The 18,169-nt window shown below is 47.7% G+C and overlaps 2 long non-coding RNA genes across 2 annotated transcripts in view; both read left to right on the forward strand.

The window, feature by feature from the left end:
* The window catches only part of LOC125774352 (uncharacterized), a 65,563-nt gene that overhangs the window by 5,136 nt on the left and 42,258 nt on the right, over positions 1-18,169 (forward strand). Inside the window, exon 3 of the long non-coding RNA XR_007420836.1 lies at positions 11,943-12,012. This is a non-coding gene — a long non-coding RNA (uncharacterized LOC125774352). The remainder of the gene's footprint in view (positions 1-11,942; positions 12,013-18,169) is intronic.
* LOC125774354 (uncharacterized) lies at positions 691-9,226 on the forward strand. The gene is made up of 3 exons (XR_007420838.1): positions 691-755; positions 5,615-5,908; positions 8,779-9,226. It is a non-coding gene; the product is annotated as an uncharacterized LOC125774354 (long non-coding RNA).

Genomic DNA, 18,169 nt, shown 5'->3' on the forward strand with positions numbered 1-18,169 from the left:
TGTCTTGGCTAAGGTGTCTTGGCTAAGGTGTCTTGGCTAAGGTATCTTGGCTAAGGTGTCTTGGCTAAGGTGTCTTGGCTAATGTGTCTTGGCTAAGGTGTCTTGGCTAAGGTGTCTTGGCTAAGGTGTCTTGGCTAAAGTATCTTGGCTAAGGTGTCTTGGCTAAGGTGTCTTGGCTAATGTGTCTTGGCTAAGGTGTCTTGGCTAAGGTGTCTTGGCTAAGGTGTCTTGGCTAAGATGTCTTGGCTAAGGTGTCTTGGCTAAGGTGTCTTGGCTAATGTGTCTTGGCTAAGGTGTCTTGGCTAATGTGTCTTGGCTAAGGTGTCTTGGCTAAGGTGTCTTGGCTAAGGTGTCTTGGCTAATGTGTCTTGGCTAATGTGTCTTGGCTAAGGTGTCTTGGCTAAGGTGTCTTGGCTAAGGTGTCTTGGCTAAGGTGTCTTGGCTAAGGTGTCTTGGCTAATGTGTCTTGGCTAAGGTGTCTTGGCTAAGGTGTCTTGGCTAAGGTGTCTTGGCTAAGATGTCTTGGCTAAGGTGTCTTGGCTAATGTGTCTTGGCTAAGGTGTCTCGGCTAAGGTGTCTTGGCTAAGGTGTCTTGGCTAATGTGTCTTGGCTAAGGTGTCTTGGCTAAGATGTCTTGGCTAAGGTGTCTTGGCTAAGGTGTCTTGGCTAAGATGTCTTGGCTAAGGTGTCTTGGCTAAGGTGTCTTGGCTAATGTGTCTCGACTAATGTGTCTTGGCTAAGGTGTCTTGGCTAATGTGTCTTGGCTAAGGTGTCTTGGCTAATGTGTCTCGGCTAAAGTGTCTTGGCTAAGGTGTCTTGGCTAAGGTGTCTTAGCTAAGGTGTCTTGGCTAAGGTGTCTTGGCTAATGTGTCTCGGCTAAAGTGTCTTGGCTAAGGTGTCTTGGCTAAGGTGTCTTGGCTAATGTGTCTTGGCTACGGTGTTTTGGCTAATGTGTCTTGGCTAATGTGTCTCGGCTAATGTGTCTTGGCTTATGTGTCTTGGCTAATGTGTCTTGGCTAAGGTGTCTTGGCTAATGTGTCTTGGCTAATATGTCTTGGCTAATGTGTCTTGGCTAAGGTCTCTTGGCTAAGGTGTCTTGGCTAATGTGTCTCGACTTATGTGTTTTGGCTAAGGTGTCTTGGCTAAGGTGTCTTGGCTAATGTGTCTTGGCTAAGGTGTCTTGGCTAAGGTGTCTTGGCTAAGGTGTCTTTTTCTAAGATGTCTTGGCGAAGGTGTCTTGGCTAAGGTGTCTTGGCTAAGGTGTCTTGGCTAATGCGTCTTGGCTAATGTGTCTTGGCTAATGTGTCTTGGCTAAGGTCTCTTGGCTAAGGTGTCTTGGCTAATGTGTCTCGACTAATGTGTCTTGGCTAAGGTGTCTTGGCTAAGGTGTCTTGGCTAATGTGTCTTGGCTAAGGTGTCTTGGCTAAGGTGTCTTGGCTAAGGTGTCTTGGCTAAGATGTCTTGGCTAAGGTGTCTTGGCTAAGGTGTCTTGGCTAAGGTGTCTTGGCTAATGTGTCTCGGCTAAGGTGTCTTGGCTAAGGTGTCTTGGCTAATGTGTCTCGGCTAAGGTGTCTTGGCTAAGGTGTCTTGGCTAATGTGTCTTGGCTAAGGTGTCTTGGCTAAGGTGTCTTGGCTAAGGTGTCTTGGCTAATGTGTCTTGGCTAATGTGTCTTATCTAAGGTGTCTTGGCTAAGGTGTCTTGGCTAAGGTGTCTTGGCTAAGATGTCTTGGCTAAGGTGTCTTGGCTAATGTGTCTTGGCTAAGGTGTCTTGGCTAAGATGTCTTGCCTAAGGTGTCTTGGCTAAGGTGTCTTGGCTAAGATGTCTTGGCTAAGGTGTCTTGGCTAAGGTGTCTTGGCTAAGGTGTCTTGGCTAAGGTGTCTTGGCTAATGTGTCTTGGCTAAAGTGTCTTGGCTTAGGTGTCTTGGCTAATGTGTCTCGGCTAAGGTGTCTTGGCTAATGTGTCTCGGCTAAGGTGTCTTGGCTAATGTGTCTTGGCTAAGGTCTCTTGGCTAAGGTGTCTTGGCTAATGTGTCTCGACTAATGTGTCTTGGCTAAGGTGTCTTGGCTAAGGTGTCTTGGCTAATGTGTCTTGGCTAAGGTGTCTTGGCTAAGGTGTCTTGGCTAAGGTGTCTTGGCTAAGATGTCTTGGCTAAGGTGTCTTGGCTAAGGTGTCTTGGCTAAGATGTCTTGGCTAAGGTGTCTTGGCTAAGGTGTCTTGGCTAATGTGTCTCGGCTAAGGTGTCTTGGCTAAGGTGTCTTGGCTAATGTGTCTCGGCTAAGGTGTCTTGGCTAAGGTGTCTTGGCTAATGTGTCTTGGCTAAGGTGTCTTGGCTAATGTGTCATGGCTAATGTGTCTCGGCTAAGGTGTCTTGGCTAAGGTATCTTGGCTAAAGTGTCTTGGCTAAGGTGTCTTGGCTAATGTGTCTCGGCTGAGGTGTCTTGGCTAAGGTGTCTTGGCTAAGGTGTCTTGGCTAAGGTGTCTTGGCTAATGTGTCTTGGCTAATGTGTCTTGGCTAAGGTGTCTTGGCTAAGGTGTCTTGGCTAAGGTGTCTTGGCTAAGATGTCTTGGCTAAGGTGTCTTGGCTAATGTGTCTTGGCTAAGGTGTCTTGGCTAAGGTGTCTTGGCTAAGGTGTCTTGGCTAAGGTGTCTTGGCTAAGATGTCTTATCTAAGGTGTCTTGGCTAAGGTGTCTTGGCTAAGGTGTCTTGGCTAATGTGTCTTGGCTAATGTGTCTTGGCTAAGGTGTCTTGGCTAAGGTGTCTTGGCTAAGGTGTCTTGGCTAAGATGTCTTGGCTAAGGTGTCTTGGCTAATGTGTCTTGGCTAAGGTGTCTTGGCTAAGATGTCTTGCCTAAGGTGTCTTGGCTAAGGTGTCTTGGCTAAGATGTCTTGGCTAAGGTGTCTTGGCTAAGGTGTCTTGGCTAAGGTGTCTTGGCTAATGTGTCTTGGCTAATGTGTCTGGGCTAAGGTGTCTTGGCTAAGGTGTCTTGGCTAAGGTGTCTTGGCTAAGATGTCTTGGCTAAGGTGTCTTGGCTAATGTGTCTTGGCTAAGGTGTCTTGGCTAAGATGTCTTGCCTAAAGTGTCTTGGCTAAGGTGTCTTGGCTAAGATGTCTTGGCTAAGGTGTCTTGGCTAAGGTGTCTTGGCTAAGGTGTCTTGGCTAATGTGTCTTGGCTAAAGTGTCTTGGCTTAGGTGTCTTGGCTAATGTGTCTCGGCTAAGGTGTCTTGGCTAATGTGTCTCGGCTAAGGTGTCTTGGCTAATGTGTCTTGGCTAAGGTCTCTTGGCTAAGGTGTCTTGGCTAATGTGTCTCGACTAATGTGTCTTGGCTAAGGTGTCTTGGCTAAGGTGTCTTGGCTAATGTGTCTTGGCTAAGATGTCTTGGCTAAGGTGTCTTGGCTAAGGTGTCTTGGCTAAGATGTCTTGGCTAAGGTGTCTTGGCTAAGGTGTCTTGGCTAATGTGTCTCGGCTAAGGTGTCTTGGCTAAGGTGTCTTGGCTAATGTGTCTTGGCTAAGGTGTCTTGGCTAAGGTGTCTTGGCTAAGGTGTCTTGGCTAAGATGTCTTGGCTAAGGAGTCTTGGCTAAGGTGTCTTGGCTAATGTGTCTCGGCTAAGGTGTCTTGGCTAAGGTGTCTTGGCTAAGGTGTCTTGGCTAATGTGTCTTGGCTAATGTGTCTTGGCTAAGGTGTCTTGGCTAAGGTGTCTTGGCTAAGGTGTCTTGGCTAAGATGTCTTGGCTAAGGTGTCTTGGCTAAGGTGTCTTGGCTAAGATGTCTTGGCTAAGGTGTCTTGGCTAAGGTGTCTTGGCTAATGTGTCTCGGCTAAGGTGTCTTGGCTAAGGTGCCTTGGCTAAGGTGTCTTGGCTAAGATGTCTTGGCTAAGGAGTCTTGGCTAAGGTGTCTTGGCTAATGTGTCTCGGCTAAGGTGTCTTGGCTAAGGTGTCTTGGCTAATGTGTCTTGGCTAAGGTGTCTTGGCTAATGTGTCATGGCTAATGTGTCTCGGCTAAGGTGTCTTGGCTAAGGTATCTTGGCTAAAGTGTCTTGGCTAAGGTGTCTTGGCTAATGTGTCTCGGCTGAGGTGTCTTGGCTAAGGTGTCTTGGCTAAGATGTCTTGGCTAAGGAGTCTTGGCTAAGGTGTCTTGGCTAATGTGTCTCGGCTAAGGTGTCTTGGCTAAGGTGTCTTGGCTAAGGTGTCTTGGCTAATGTGTCTTGGCTAATGTGTCTTGGCTAAGGTGTCTTGGCTAAGGTGTCTTGGCTAAGGTGTCTTGGCTAAGATGTCTTGGCTAAGGTGTCTTGGCTAAGGTGTCTTGGCTAAGATGTCTTGGCTAAGGTGTCTTGGCTAAGGTGTCTTGGCTAATGTGTCTTGGCTAAGATGTCTTGGCTAAGGTGTCTTGGCTAAGGTGTCTTGGCTAAGATGTCTTGGCTAAGGAGTCTTGGCTAAGGTGTCTTGGCTAATGTGTCTCGGCTAAGGTGTCTTGGCTAAGGTGTCTTGGCTAATGTGTCTTGGCTAAGGTGTCTTGGCTAATGTGTCATGGCTAATGTGTCTCGGCTAAGGTGTCTTGGCTAAGGTATCTTGGCTAAAGTGTCTTGGCTAAGGTGTCTTGGCTAATGTGTCTCGGCTGAGGTGTCTTGGCTAAGGTGTCTTGGCTAATGTGTCTCGGCTAAGGTGTCTTGGCTAAGGTGTCTCGGCTAAGGTGTCTTGGCTAAGGTGTCTTGGCTAATGTGTCTTAGCTAATGTGTCTTGGCTTATGTGTCTTGGCTAATGTGTCTTGGCTAAGGTGTCTTGGCTAATGTGTCTTGGCTAAGGTGTCTTGGCTAATGTGTCTCGGCTAAGGTGTCTTGGCTAAGGTGCCTTGGCTAATGTGTCTTGGCTAAGGTGTCTTGGCTAAGGTGTCTTGGCTAAGGTGTCTTGGCTAATGTGTCTTGGCTAATGTGTCTTGGCTAAGGTGTCTTGGCTAAGGTGTCTTGGCTAAGGTGTCTTGGCTAAGATGTCTTGGCTAAGGTGTCTTGGCTAAGGTGTCTTGGCTAATGTGTCTCGACTAAGGTGTCTTGGCTAAGGTGTCTTGGCTAATTTGTCTTGGCTAAGGTGTCTTGGCTAAGATGTCTTGGCTAAGGTGTCTTGGCTAAGGTGTCTTGGCTAAGATGTCTTGGCTAAGGTGTCTTGGCTAAGGTGTCTTGGCTAAGGTGTCTTGGCTAATGTGTCTTGGCTAAAGTGTCTTGGCTTAGGTGTCTTGGCTAATGTATCTCGGCTAAGGTGTCTTGGCTAGTGTGTCTCGGCTAAGGTGTCTTGGCTAAGGTGTCTCGGCTAAGGTGTCTTGGCTAAGGTGTCTTGGCTAATGTGTCTAAGCTAAAGTGTCTTGGCTTAGGTGTCTTAGCTAATGTGTCTTGGCTTATGTGTCTTGGCTAATGTGTCTTGGCTAAGGTGTCTTGGCTAATGTGTCTTGGCTAAGGTGTCTTGGCTAATGTGTCTTGGCTAAGGTGTCTTGGCTTATGTGTCTTGGCTACGGTGTCTTGGCTAAGGTGTCTTGGCTAAGGTGTCTTGGCTAAGGTGTCTTGGCTAAGATGTCTTGGCTAAGGTGTCTTGGCTAATGTGTCTTGGCTAAGGTGTCTTGGCTAAGGTGTCTTGGCTAAGGTGTCTTGGCTAATGTGTCTCGGCTAAATTGTCTTGGCTAATGTGTCTTGGCTAAGGTGTCTTGGCTAATGTGTCTTGGCTAAGGTGTCTTGGCTAAGGTGTCTTGGCTAATGTGTCTTGGCTAAAGTGTCTTGGCTTAGGTGTCTTGGCTAATGTGTCTCGGCTAATGTGTCTCGGCTAAAGTGTCTTGGCTAAGGTGTCTTGGCTAATGTGTCTTGGCTAATGTGTCTTGGCTAAGGTGTCTTGGCTAATGTGTCTTGGCTAAGGTGTCTTGGCTAAGGTGTCTTGGCTAAGGTGTCTTGGCTAAGGTGTCTTGGCTAAGGTGTCTTGGCTAATGTGTCTCGGCTAAAGTGTCTTGGCTAAGGTGTCTTGGCTAAGGTGTCTTGGCTAAGGTGTTTTGGCTAATGTGTCTTGGCTAAGGTATCTTGGCTGAGGTGTCTTGGCTAAGGTGTCTTGGCTAATGTGTCTTGGCTAAGGTGTCTTGGCTAAGGTGTCTTGGCTAAGGTGTCTTGGCTAAGATGTCTTGGCTAAGGTGTCTTGGCTAAGGTGTCTTGGCTAATGTGTCTTGGCTAAGGTGTCTTGGCTAAGGTGTCTTGGCTAATGTGTCTTGGCTAAGGTGTCTTGGCTAAGATGTCTTGGCTAAGGTGTCTTGGCTAAGGTGTCTTGGCTAAGGTGTCTTGGCTAAGATGTCTTGGCTAAGGTGTCTTGGCTAAGGTGTCTTGGCTAATGTGTCTCGGCTAAGGTGTCTTGGCTAAGGTGTCTTGGCTAATGTGTCATGGCTAATGTGTCTCGGCTAAGGTGTCTTGGCTAATGTGTCTTGGCTAAGGTGTCTTGGCTAATGTGTCTCGGCTAAGGTGTCTTGGATAATGTGTCTTGACTAAGGTGTCTTGGCTATTGTGTCTTGGCTAAGGTGTCTTGGCTAAGGTGTCTTGGCTAATGTGTCTCGGCTAAGGTGTCTTGGCTAAGGTGTCTTGGCTAATGTGTCTCGGCTTATGTGTCTTGGCTAATGTGTCTCGGCTAAGGTGTCTTGGCTAAGGTGTCTTGGCTAAGGTGTCTTGGCTAAGGTGTCTTGGCTAAGGTGTCTTGGCTAAGGTGTCTTGGCTAATGTGTCTTGGCTAAGGTGTCTTGGCTAATGTGTCTTGGCTAAGGTGTCTTGGCTAAGGTGTCTTGGCTAAGGTGTCTTGGCTAAGGTGTCTTGGCTAAGGTGTCTTGGCTAAGGTGTCTTGGCTAAGGTGTCTTGGCTAAGGTGTCTTGGCTAATGTGTCATGGCTAATGTGTCTCGGCTAAGGTGTCTTGGCTAATGAGTCTTGGCTAAGGTGTCTTGGCTAATGTGTCTCGGCTAAGGTGTCTTGGATAATGTGTCTTGACTAAGGTGTCTTGGCTATTGTGTCTTGGCTAAAGTGTCTTGGCTAAGGTGTCTTGGCTAATGTGTCTCGGCTAAGGTGTCTTGGCTAAGGTGTCTTGGCTAATGTGTCTCGGCTAATGTGGCTTGGCTAATGTGTCTCGGCTTAGGTGTCTTGGCTAATGTGTCTTGGCTAAGGTGTCTTGGCTAAGGTGTCTTGGCTAAGGTGTCTTGGCTAAGGTGTCTTGGCTAATGTGTCTTGGCTAAGGTGTCTTGGCTAAGGTGTCTTGGCTAATTTGTCTCGGCTAAGGTGTCTTGGCTAAGGTGTCTTGGCTAATGTGTCTTGGCTAAGGTGTCTTGGCTAAGGTGTCTTGGCTAAGGTGTCTTGGCTAAGGTGTCTTGGCTAATGTGTCATGGCTAATGTGTCTCGGCTAAGGTGTCTTGGCTAATGTGTCTCGGCTAAGGTGTCTTGGATAATGTGTCTTGACTAAGGTGTCTTGGCTATTGTGTCTTGGCTAAAGTGTCTTGGCTAAGGTGTCTTGGCTAATGTGTCTCGGCTAAGGTGTCTTGGCTAAGGTGTCTTGGCTAATGTGTCTCGGCTAATGTGGCTTGGCTAATGTGTCTCGGCTAAGGTGTCTTGGCTAATGTGTCTTGGCTAAGGTGTCTTGGCTAAGGTGTCTTGGCTAAGGTGTCTTGGCTAAGGTGTCTTGGCTAATGTGTCTTGGCTAATGTGTCTTGGCTAAGGTGTCTTGGCTAATGTGTCTCGGCTAAGGTGTCTTGGATAATGTGTCTTGACTAAGGTGTCTTGGCTATTGTGTCTTGGCTAAAGTGTCTTGGCTTAGGTGTCTTGGCTAATGTGTCTCGGCTAAGGTGTCTTGGCTAAGGTGTCTCGGCTAATGTGGCTTGGCTAATGTGTCTTGGCTAAGGTGTCTTGGCTAAGGTGTCTTGGCTAATTTGTCTCGGCTAAGGTGTCTTGGCTAAGGTGTCTTGGCTAATGTGTCTTGGCTAAGGTGTCTTGGCTAAGGTGTCTTGGCTAAGGTGTCTTGGCTAAGGTGTCTTGGCTAAGGTGTCTTGGCTAATGTGTCTCGGCTAAGGTGTCTTGGCTAAGGTGTCTTGGCTAATGTGTCATGGCTAATGTGTCTTGGCTAAGGTGTCTTGGCTAATGTGTCTTGGCTAAGGTGTCTTGGCTTATGTGTTTCGGCTAAGGTGTCTTGGATAATGTGTCTTGACTAAGCTGTCGTGGCTATTGTGTCTTAACTAAAGTGTCTTGGCTAAGGTGTCTTGGCTAATGTGTCTTGGCTAAGGTGTCTTGGCTAATGTGTCTTGGCTAAGGTGTCTTGGCTAAGGTGTCTTGGCTAATTTGTCTTGGCTAAGGTGTCTTGGCTAAGGTGTCTTGGCTAATGTGTCTTGGCTAAGGTGTCTTGGCTAATGTGTCTCGGCTAAGGTGTCTTGGCTAATGTGTCTCGGCTAATGTGTCTTGGCTAATGTGTCTCGGCTAAGGTGTCTTGGCTAATGTGTCTTGGCTAAGGTGTCTTGGCTAAGGTGTCTTGGCTAAGGTGTCTTGGCTAAGGTGTCTTGGCTAATGTGTCTTGGCTAAGGTGTCTTGGCTAAGGTGTCTTGGCTAATGTGTCTTGGCTAAGGTGTCTTGGCTAAGGTGTCTTGGCTAAGGTGTCTTGGCTTAGGTGTCTTGGCTAATGTGTCTTGTCTAAGGTGTCTTGGCTAAGGTGTCTTGGCTAAGGTGTCTTGGCTAATGTGTCTTGGCTAAGGTGTCTTGGCTAAGGTGTCTTGGCTAATGTGTCTTGGCTAAGGTGTCTTGGCTAAGGTGTCTTGGCTAAGGTGTCTTGGCTAAGGTGTCTTGGCTAATGTGTCTCGGCTAATGTGTCTTGACTAAGGTGTCTTGGCTATTGTGTCTTGGCTAAAGTGTCTTGGCTAAGGTGTCTTGGCTAATGTGTCTCGGCTAAGGTGTCTTGGCTAAGGTGTCTTGGCTAATGTGTCTCGGCTTATGTGGCTTGGCTAATGTGTCTTGGCTAATGTGTCTTGGCTAAGGTGTCTTGGCTAAGGTGTCTTGGCTAAGGTGTCTTGGCTAATGTGTCTTGGCTAAGGTGTCTTGGCTAAGGTGTCTTGGCTAATGTGTCTTGGCTAAGGTGTCTTGGCTAAGGTGTCTTGGCTAAGGTGTCTTGGCTAAGGTGTCTTGGCTAAGGTGTCTTGGCTAATGTGTCTCGGCTAAGGTGTCTTGGCTAAGGTGTCTTGGCTAATGTGTCATGGCTAATGTGACTCGGCTAAGGTGTCTTGGCTAATGTGTCTTGGCTAAGGTGTCTTGGCTAATGTGTTTCGGCTAAGGTGTCTTGGATAATGTGTCTTGACTAAGGTGTCGTGGCTATTGTGTCTTAACTAAAGTGTCTTGGCTAAGGTGTCTTTTCTAATGTGTCTCGGCTTAGGTGTCTTGGCTAAGGTGTCTTGGCTAATGTGTCTTGGCTAAGGTGTATTTTCTAAGGTGTCTTGGCTAATGTGTCTTGGCTAAGGTGTCTTGGCTAAGGTGTCTTGGCTAAGGTGTCTTGGCTAATGTGTCTTGGCTAAGGTGTCTTGGCTAAGGTGTCTTGGCTAATGTGTCTTGGCTAAGGTGTCTTGGCTAAGGTGTCTTGGCTAAGATGTCTTAGCTAAGGTGTCTTGGCTAATGTGTCTCGGCTAAGGTGTCTTGGCTAAGGTGTCTTGGCTAATGTGTCTCGGCTAATGTGTCTTGGCTAATGTGTCTCGGCTAAGGTGTCTTGGCTAATGTGTCTTGGCTAAGGTGTCTTGGCTAAGGTGTCTTGGCTAAGGTGTCTTGGCTAATGTGCCTTGGCTAAGGTGTCTTGGCTAAGGTGTCTTGGCTAAGGTGTCTTGGCTAAGGTGTCTTGGCTAATGTGTCTTGGCTAAGGTGTCTTGGCTAATGTGTCTTGGCTAAGGTGTCTTGGCTAAGGTGTCTTGGCTAAGGTGTCTTGGCTAATGTGTCTTGGCTAAGGTGTCTTGGCTAAGGTGTCTTGGCTAAGGTGTCTTGGCTAAGGTGTCTTGGCTAATGTGTCTTGGCTAAGGTGTCTTGGCTAAGGTGTCTTGGCTAATGTGTCTTTGCTAAGGTGTCTTGGCTAAGGTGTCTTGGCTAAGGTGTCTTGGCTAAGGTGTCTTGGCTAATGTGTCTCGGCTAAAGTGTCTTGGCTAAGGTGTCTTGGCTAAGGTGTCTTGGCTAAGGTGTCTTGGCTATTGTGTCTTGGCTAAAGTGTCTTGGCTAAGGTGTCTTGGCTAATGTGTCTCGGCTAAGGTGTCTTGGCTAAGGTGTCTTGGCTAATGTGTCTCGGCTAATGTGTCTTGGCTAATGTGTCTCGGCTAAGGTGTCTTGGCTAATGTGTCTTGGCTAAGGTGTCTTGGCTAAGGTGTCTTGGCTAAGGTGTCTTGGCTAAGGTGTCTTGGCTAATGTGTCTTGGCTAAGGTGTCTTGGCTAAGGTGTCTTGGCTAATGTGTCTCGGCTAAGGTGTCTTGGCTAAGGTGTCTCGGCTAAGGTGTCTTGGCTAATGTGTCTCGGCTAAGGTGTCTTGGCTAATGTGTCTTGGCTAAGGTGTCTTGGCTAAGGTGTCTTGGCTAAGGTGTCTTGGCTAAGGTGTCTTGGCTAAGGTGTCTTGGCTAAGGTGTCTTGGCTAATGTGTCTTGGCTAAGGTGTCTTGGCTAATGTGTCTTGGCTAAGGTGTCTTGGCTAAGGTGTCTTGGCTAATGTGTCTTGGCTAAGGTGTCTTGGCTAAGGTGTCTTGGCTAAGGTGTCTTGGCTAAAGTGTCTTGGCTAAGGTGTCTTGGCTAATGTGTCTCGGCTAAGGTGTCTTGGCTAAGGTGTCTTGGCTAATGTGTCTCGGCTAATGTGTCTTGGCTAATGTGTCTCGGCTAAGGTGTCTTGGCTAATGTGTCTTGGCTAAGGTGTCTTGGCTAAGGTGTCTTGGCTAAGGTGTCTTGGCTAAGGTGTCTTGGCTAATGTGTCTTGGCTAAGGTGTCTTGGCTAAGGTGTCTTGGCTAATGTGTCTCGGCTAAGGTGTCTTGGCTAAGGTGTCTCGGCTAAGGTGTCTTGGCTAAAGTGTCTTGGCTAAGGTGTCTTGGCTAATGTGTCTTGGCTAAAGTGTCTTGGCTAAGGTGTCTCGGCTAAGGTGTCTTGGCCAAGGTGTCTTGGCTAATGTGTCTCGGCTAAGGTGTCTTGGCTAATGTGTCTTGGCTAAGGTGTCTTGGCTAATGTGTCTTGGCTAAAGTGTCTTGGCTTAGGTGTCTTGGCTAATGTGTCTCGGCTAAGGTGTCTTGGCTAAGGTGTCTTGGCTAAAGTGTCTAGGCTTAGGTGTCTTGGCTAAGGTGTCTCGGCTAAGGTGTCTTGGCTAAGGTGTCTTGGCTAAGGTGTCTCGGCTAATGTGTTTTGGCTAAGGTGTCTTAGCTAAGGTGTCTTGGCTAATATGTTTTGGCTAAGGTGTCTTGGCTAATATGTCTTGACTAAGGTGTCTTGGCTAAGGTGTCTTGGCTAATGTGTCTCGGCTAATGTGTCTTGGCTAATGTGTTTTATCTAAGGTGTCTTGGCTAAGGTGTCTTGGCTTATGTGTCTTGGCTAAGGTGTCTTGGCTAATGTGTCTTGGCTAAGGTGTCTTGGCTAATGTGTTTTGGCTAAGGTGTCTTGGCTAAGGTGTCTTGGCTAATGTGTCTCGGCTAATGTGTCTTGGCTAAGGTGTCTTGGCTAATGTGTCTCGGCTAAGGTGTCTTGGCTGAGGTGTCTTGGCTAATGTGTCTCGGCTAAAGTGTCTTGGCTAAGGTGTCTTGGCTAATGTGTCTTGGCTAAAGTGTCTTGGCTAAGGTGTCTTGGCTAAGGTGTCTTGGCTAATGTGTCTTGGCTAATGTGTCTCGGCTAAGGTGTCTTGGCTAAGGTGTCTTGGCTTATGTGTCTTGGCTAAGGTGTCTTGGCTAATGTGTCTTGGCTAAGGTGTCTTGGCTAATGTGTTTTGGCTAATGTGTCTTGGCTAAGGTGTCTTGGCTAATGTGTCTTGGCTAATGTGTCTTGGCTAAGGTGTCTTGGCTAAGGTGTCTTGGCTAATGTGTCTTGGCTAATGTGTCTCGGCTAAGGTGTCTTGGCTAAGGTGTCTTGGCTAATGTGTCTTGGCTAATGTGTCTTGGCTAATGTGTCTCGGCTAAGGTGTCTTGGCTAAGGTGTCTTGGCTAATGTGTCTTGGCTAAAGTGTCTTGGCTAAGGTGTCTTGGCTAATGTGTCTTGGCTAAAGTGTCTTGGCTAAGGTGTCTTGGCTAAGGTGTCTTGGCTAAGGTGTCTTGGCTAATGTGTCTTGGCTAAAGTGTCTTAGCTAAGGTGTCTTGGCTAAGGTGTCTTGGCTAAGGTGTCTTGGCTAAGGTGTCTTGGCTAAGGTGTCTTGGCTAATGTGTCTTGGCTAAGGTGTCTTGGTTAAGGTGTCTTGGCTAAGGTGTCTTGGTTAAGGTGTCTTGGCTAATATGTCTTGGCTAAGGTGTCTTGGCTAATGTGTCTTGGCTAATGTGTCTCGGCTAAAGTGTCTTGGCTAAGGTGTCTTGGCTAAGGTGTCTTGGCTATTGTGTCTTGGCTAAGGTGTCTTGGTTAAGGTGTCTCGGCTAAGGTGTCTTGGCTGAAGTGTCTTGGCTAATGTGTCTTGGCTAATGTGTCTTGGCTAAGGTGTCTTGGCTAAGGTGTCTTTGCTAATGTGTCTTGGCTAATGTGTCTTGGCTAATGTGTCTTGGCTAATGTGTTTTGGCTAAGGTGTCTTGGCTAAGGTGTCTTTTCTAATGTGTCTTGGCTAATGTGTCTTGGATAAGGTGTCTTGGCTAAGGTGTCTTGGCTAAGGTGTCTTGGCTAAGGTGTCTTGGCTAAGGTGTCTTGGCTAATGTGTCTCGGCTAAGGTGTCTTGGCTAAGGTGTCTTGGCTAAGGTGTCTTGGCTAAGGTGTCTTGGCTAATGTGTCTCGGCTAAAGTGTCTTGGCTAAGGTGTCTTGGCTACGGTTTCTTGGCTTAGGTGTCTTGGCTAAGGTGTCTTGGCTAATGTGTCTCGGCTAAGGTGTCTCGGCTAAGGTGTCTTGGCTAAGGTGTCTTGGCTAAGGTGTCTTGGCTAAGGTGTCTTGGCTAAGGTGTCTTGGCTAAGGTGTCTTGGCTAAGATGCTTGGCTAAGGTGTCTTGGCTAAGGTGTCTTGGCTAAGGTGTCTTGGCTAATGTGTCTTGGCTAAGGTGTCTTGGCTAAGGTGTCTTGGCTAAGGTGTCTTGGCTAAGGTGCCTTGGCTAATGTGTCTCGGCTAATGTGTCTTGGCTAAGGTGTCTTGGCTAAGGTGTCTTGGCTAATGTGTCTTGGCTAAGGTGTCTTGGCTAAGGTGTTTTGGCTAAGGTGTCTTGGCTAAGGTGTCTTGGCTAAGGTGTCTTGGCTAATGTGTCTTGGCTAAGGTGTCTTGGCTAAGGTGTCTTGGCTAAGGTGTCTAAGCTAAGGTGTCTTGGCTAATGTGTTTTGGCTAAGGTGTCTTGGCTAATGTGTCTTGGCTAAGGTGTCTTGGCTAAGGTGTCTTGGCTAAGGTGTCTTGGCTAAGGTGTCTTGGCTAAGGTGTCTTGGCTAAGATGTCTTGGCTAATGTGTCTCGGCTAAGGTGTCTTGGCTAAGGTGTCTTGGCTAAGGTGTCTTGTCTAAGGTGTCTTGGCTAAGGTGTCTTGGCTAATGTGTCTCGGCGAAAGTGTCTTGGCTAAAGTGTCTTGGCTAAAGTGTCTTGGCTAAGGTGTCTTGGCTAAGGTGTCTTGGCTAAGGTGTCTTGGCTAAGGTGTCTTGGCTAAGATGTCTTGGCTAATGTGTCTCGGCTAAGGTGTCTTGGCTAAGGTGTCTTGGCTAAGGTGTCTTGGCTAAGGTGTCTTGGCTAAGGTGTCTTGGCTAATGTGTCTCGGCTAAGGTGTCTTGGCTAAGGTGTCTTGGCTAAGGTGTCTTGGCTAATTTGTCTTGGCTAAGGTGTCTTGGCTAATGTGTCTTGGCTAAGGTGTCTTGGCTAAGGTGTCTTGGCTAATGTGTCTTGGCTAATGTGTCTCGGCTAATGTGTCTCGGCTAAGGTGTCTTGGCTAAGGTGTCTTGGCTAAGGTGTCTTGGCTAAGGTGTCTTGGCTAAGGTGTCTTGGCTAAGGTGTCTTGGCTAAGGTGTCTTGGCTAAGGTGTCTTGGCTAAGGTGTCTTGGCTAATGTATCTTGGCTAAGGTGTCTTGGCTAAGGTGTCTTGGCTAAGGTGTCTTAGCTATGGTGTCTTGGCTAATGTGTTTTGGCTAAGGTGTCTTGGCTAATGTGTCTTGGCTAATGTGTCTTGGCTAAGGTGTCTTGGTTAAGGTGTCTTGGCTAAGGTGTCTTGGCTAAGGTGTCTTGGCTAAGATGTCTTGGCTAATGTGTCTCGGCTAAGGTGTCTTGGCTAATGTGTCTTGGCTAAGGTGTCTTGGCTAAGGTGTCTTGGCTAAGGTGTCTTGGCTAATGTGTCTCGGCGAAAGTGTCTTGGCTAAAGTGTCTTGGCTAAGGTGTCTTGGCTAAGGTATCTTGGCTAAGGTGTCTTGGCTAATGTGTCTCGGCTAAGGTGTCTCGGCTAATGTGTCTTGGCTAATGTGTCTTGGCTAAGGTGTCTTGGCTAAGGTGTCTTGGCTAATGTGTCTTGGCTAAGGTGTCTTGGCTAAGGTGTCTTGGCTAAGGTGTCTTGGCTAATGTGTCTTGGCTAAGGTGTCTTGGCTAAGGTGTCTTGGCTAATGTGTCTCGGCTAATGTGTCTTGGCTAAGGTGTCTTGGCTAAGGTGGCTTGGCTAAGGTGTCTTGGCTGATGTGTCTCGGCTAAGGTGTCTTGGCTAAGGTGTCTTGGCTAAGGTGTCTAGGCTAATGTGTCTTGGCTAAGGTGTCTTGGCTAAGGTGTCTTGGCTAAGGTGTCTTGGCTAAAGTGTCTTGGCTAAGGTGTCTTGGCTAAGGTGTCTTGGCTAAGGTGTCTTGGCTAATGTGTCTTGGCTAAGGTGTCTTGGCTAAGGTGTCTTGGCTAATGTGTCTCGGCTAATGTGTCTTGGCTAATGTGTCTTGGCTAAGGTGTCTTGGCTTATGTGTCTTGGCTAAGGTGTCTTGGCTAAGGTGTCTTGGCTAAGGTGTCTTGGCTAAGGTGTCTTGGCTAATGTGTCTTGGCTAAGGTGTCTTGGCTAATGTGTCTCGGCTAAGGTGTCTTGGCTAAGGTGTCTTGGCTAAGGAGTCTTGGCTAAGGTGTCTTGGCTAATGTGTCTTGGCTAATGTGTCTTGGCTAAGGTGTCTTGGCTAAGGTGTCTTGGCTAAGGTGTCTTGGCTAAGGTGTCTTGGCTAATATGTCTCGCCTAAAGTGTCTTGGCTAAGGTGTCTTGGCTAAGGTGTCTTGGCTAATGTGTCTTGGCTAAGGTGTCTTGGCTTAGGTGTCTTGGCTAAGGTGTCTTGGCTAAGGTGTCTCGGCTAAGGTGTCTTGGCTAAGGTGTCTCGGCTAAAGTGTCTTGGCTAAGGTGTCTTGGCTAAGGTGTCTTGGCTAAGGTGTCTTGGCTAAGGTGTCTTGGCTAAAGTGTCTTGGCTAAGGTGTCTTGGCTAAGGTGTGTTGGCTAAGGTGTCTTGGCTAAGGTGTCTTGGCTAATGTGTCTTGGCTAAGGTGTCTTGGCTAATGTGTCTTGGCTAAGGTGTCTTGGCTAAGGTGTCTTGGCTAATGTGTCTTGGCTAATGTGTCTTGGCTAAGGTGTCTTGGCTAAGGTGTCTCGGCTAATGTGTCTTGGCTAAGGTGTCTTGGCTAAGGTGTCTTGGCTAAGGTGTCTCGGCTAATGTGTCTTGGCTAATGTGTCTTGGCTAATGTGTCTTGGCTAAGGTGTCTTGGCTAAGGTGTCTAGGCTAATGTGTCTTGGCTAAGGTGTCTTGGCTAAGGTGTCTTGGCTAAGGTGTCTTGGCTAAAGTGTCTTGGCTAAGGTGTCTTGGCTAAGGTGTCTTGGCTAAGGTGTCTTGGCTAATGTGTCTTGGCTAAGGTGTCATGGCTAAGGTGTCTTGGCTAATGTGTCTCGGCTAATGTGTCTTGGCTAATGTGTCTTGGCTTAGGTGTCTTGGCTAAGGTGTCTCGGCTAAAGTGTCTTGGCTAAGGTGTCTTGGCTAAGGTGTCTTGGCTAAGGTGTCTTGGCTAAGGTGTCTTGGCTAATGTGTCTTGGCTAAGGTGTCTTGGCTAAGGTGTCTTGGCTAAGGTGTCTTGGCTAAGGTGTCTTGGCTAAGGTGTCTTGGCTAATGTGTCTCGGCTAAGGTGTCTTGGCTAAGGTGTCTTGGCTAAGGTGTCTTGGCTAATGTGTCTTGGCTAAGGTGTCTTGGCTAAGGTGTCTTGGCTAAGGTGTCTTGGCTAAGGTGTCTTGGCTTAAGTGTCTTGGCGTAGGTGTCTTGGCTAATGTGTCTCGGCTAAGGTGTCTTGGCTAAGGTGTCTTTTCTAAGGTGTCTTGGCTAAGGTGTCTTGGCTAAGGTGTCTTGGCTAATGTGTCTTGGCTAATGTGTCTTATCTAAGGTGTCTTGGCTAAGGTGTCTCGGCTAAGGTGTCTTGGCTAATGTGTCTCGGCTAAGGTGTCTTGGCTAATGTGTCTTGGCTAAGGTGTCTTGGCTAAGGTGTCTTGGCTAAAGTGTCTTGGCTAAGGTGTCTTGGCTAAGGTGTCTTGGCTAAGGTGTCTTGGCTAAGGTGTCTTGGCTAAAGTGTCTTGGCTAATGTGTCTCGGCTAAGGTGTCTTGGCTAAGGTGTCTTGGCTAATGTGTCTCGGCTAATGTGTCTTAGCTAAGGTGTCTTGGCTAAGGTGTCTTGGCTAATGTGTCTCGGCTAAGGTGTCTTGGCTAATGTGTCTTGGCTAAGGTGTCTTGGCTAAGGTGTCTTGGCTAAAGTGTCTTGGCTAAGGTGTCTTGGCTAATGTGTCTTGGCTAAGGTGTCTTGGCTAATGTGTCTTGGCTAATGTGTCTTGGCTAAGGTGTCTTGGCTAAGGTGTCTTGGCTAAGGTGTCTTGGCTAATGTGTCTTGGCCTAAGTGTCTTGGCGTAGGTGTCTTGGCTAATGTGTCTCGGCTAAGGTGTCTTGGCTAAGGTGTCTTTTCTAAGGTGTCTTGGCTAAGGTGTCTTGGCTAAGGTGTCTCGGCTCAGGTGTCTTGGCTAATGTGTCTTGGCTAAAGTGTCTTGGCTAATGTGTCTCGGCTAAGGTGTCTTGGCTAATGTGTCTTGGCTAAGGTGTCTTGGCTAAGGTGTCTCGGCTAAGGTGTCTTGGCTAAGGTGTCTTGGCTAAGGTGTCTTGGCTAAGGTGTCTTGGCTAAGGTGTCTTGGCTAATGTGTCTTGGCTAAGGTGTCTTGGCTAAGGTGTCTTGGCTAATGTGTCTTGGCTAAAGTGTCTTGGCTAATGTGTCTCGGCTAAGGTGTCTTGGCTAATGTGTCTTGGCTAATGTGTCTCGGCTAAGGTGTCTTGGCTAAGGTGTCTTGGCTAATGTGTCTCGGCTAATGTGTCTTAGCTAAGGTGTCTTGGCTAAGGTGTCTTGGCTAATGTGTCTCGGCTAAGGTGTCTTGGCTAATGTGTCTTGGCTAAGGTGTCTTGGCTAAGGTGTCTTGGCTAAAGTGTCTTGGCTAAGGTGTCTTGGCTAATGTGTCTTGGCTAAGGTGTCTTGGCTAAGGTGTCTTGGCTAATGTGTCTTGGCTAAGGTGTCTTGGCTAAGGTGTCTTGGCTAAGGTGTCTTGGCTAATGTGTCTTGGCTTAAGTGTCTTGGCGTAGGTGTCTTGGCTAATGTGTCTCGGCTAAGGTGTCTTGGCTAAGGTGTCTTTTCTAAGGTGTCTTGGCTAAGGTGTCTTGGCTAAGGTGTCTTGGCTAAGGTGTCTTGGCTAATGTGTCTTGGCTAAAGTGTCTTGGCTAATGTGTCTCGGCTAAGGTGTCTTGGCTAATGTGTCTTGGCTAAAGTGTCTCGGCTAATGTGTCTCGGCTAAGGTGTCTTGGCTAAGGTGTCTTGGCTAAGGTGTCTTGGCTAAGGTGTCTCGGCTAAGGTGTCTTGGCTAAGGTGTCTTGGCTAATGTGTCTTGGCTAAAGTGTCTTGGCTAATGTGTCTCGGCTAAGGTGTCTTGGCTAAGGTGTCTTGGCTAATGTGTCTCGGCTAATGTGTCTTAGCTAAGGTGTCTTGGCTAAGGTGTCTTGGCTAATGTGTCTCGGCTA

The sequence above is a fragment of the Anopheles funestus genome, unplaced genomic scaffold (assembly GCF_943734845.2).
Source record: "Anopheles funestus unplaced genomic scaffold, idAnoFuneDA-416_04 scaffold_74_ctg1, whole genome shotgun sequence".
NCBI lineage: Eukaryota > Metazoa > Arthropoda > Insecta > Diptera > Culicidae > Anopheles > Anopheles funestus.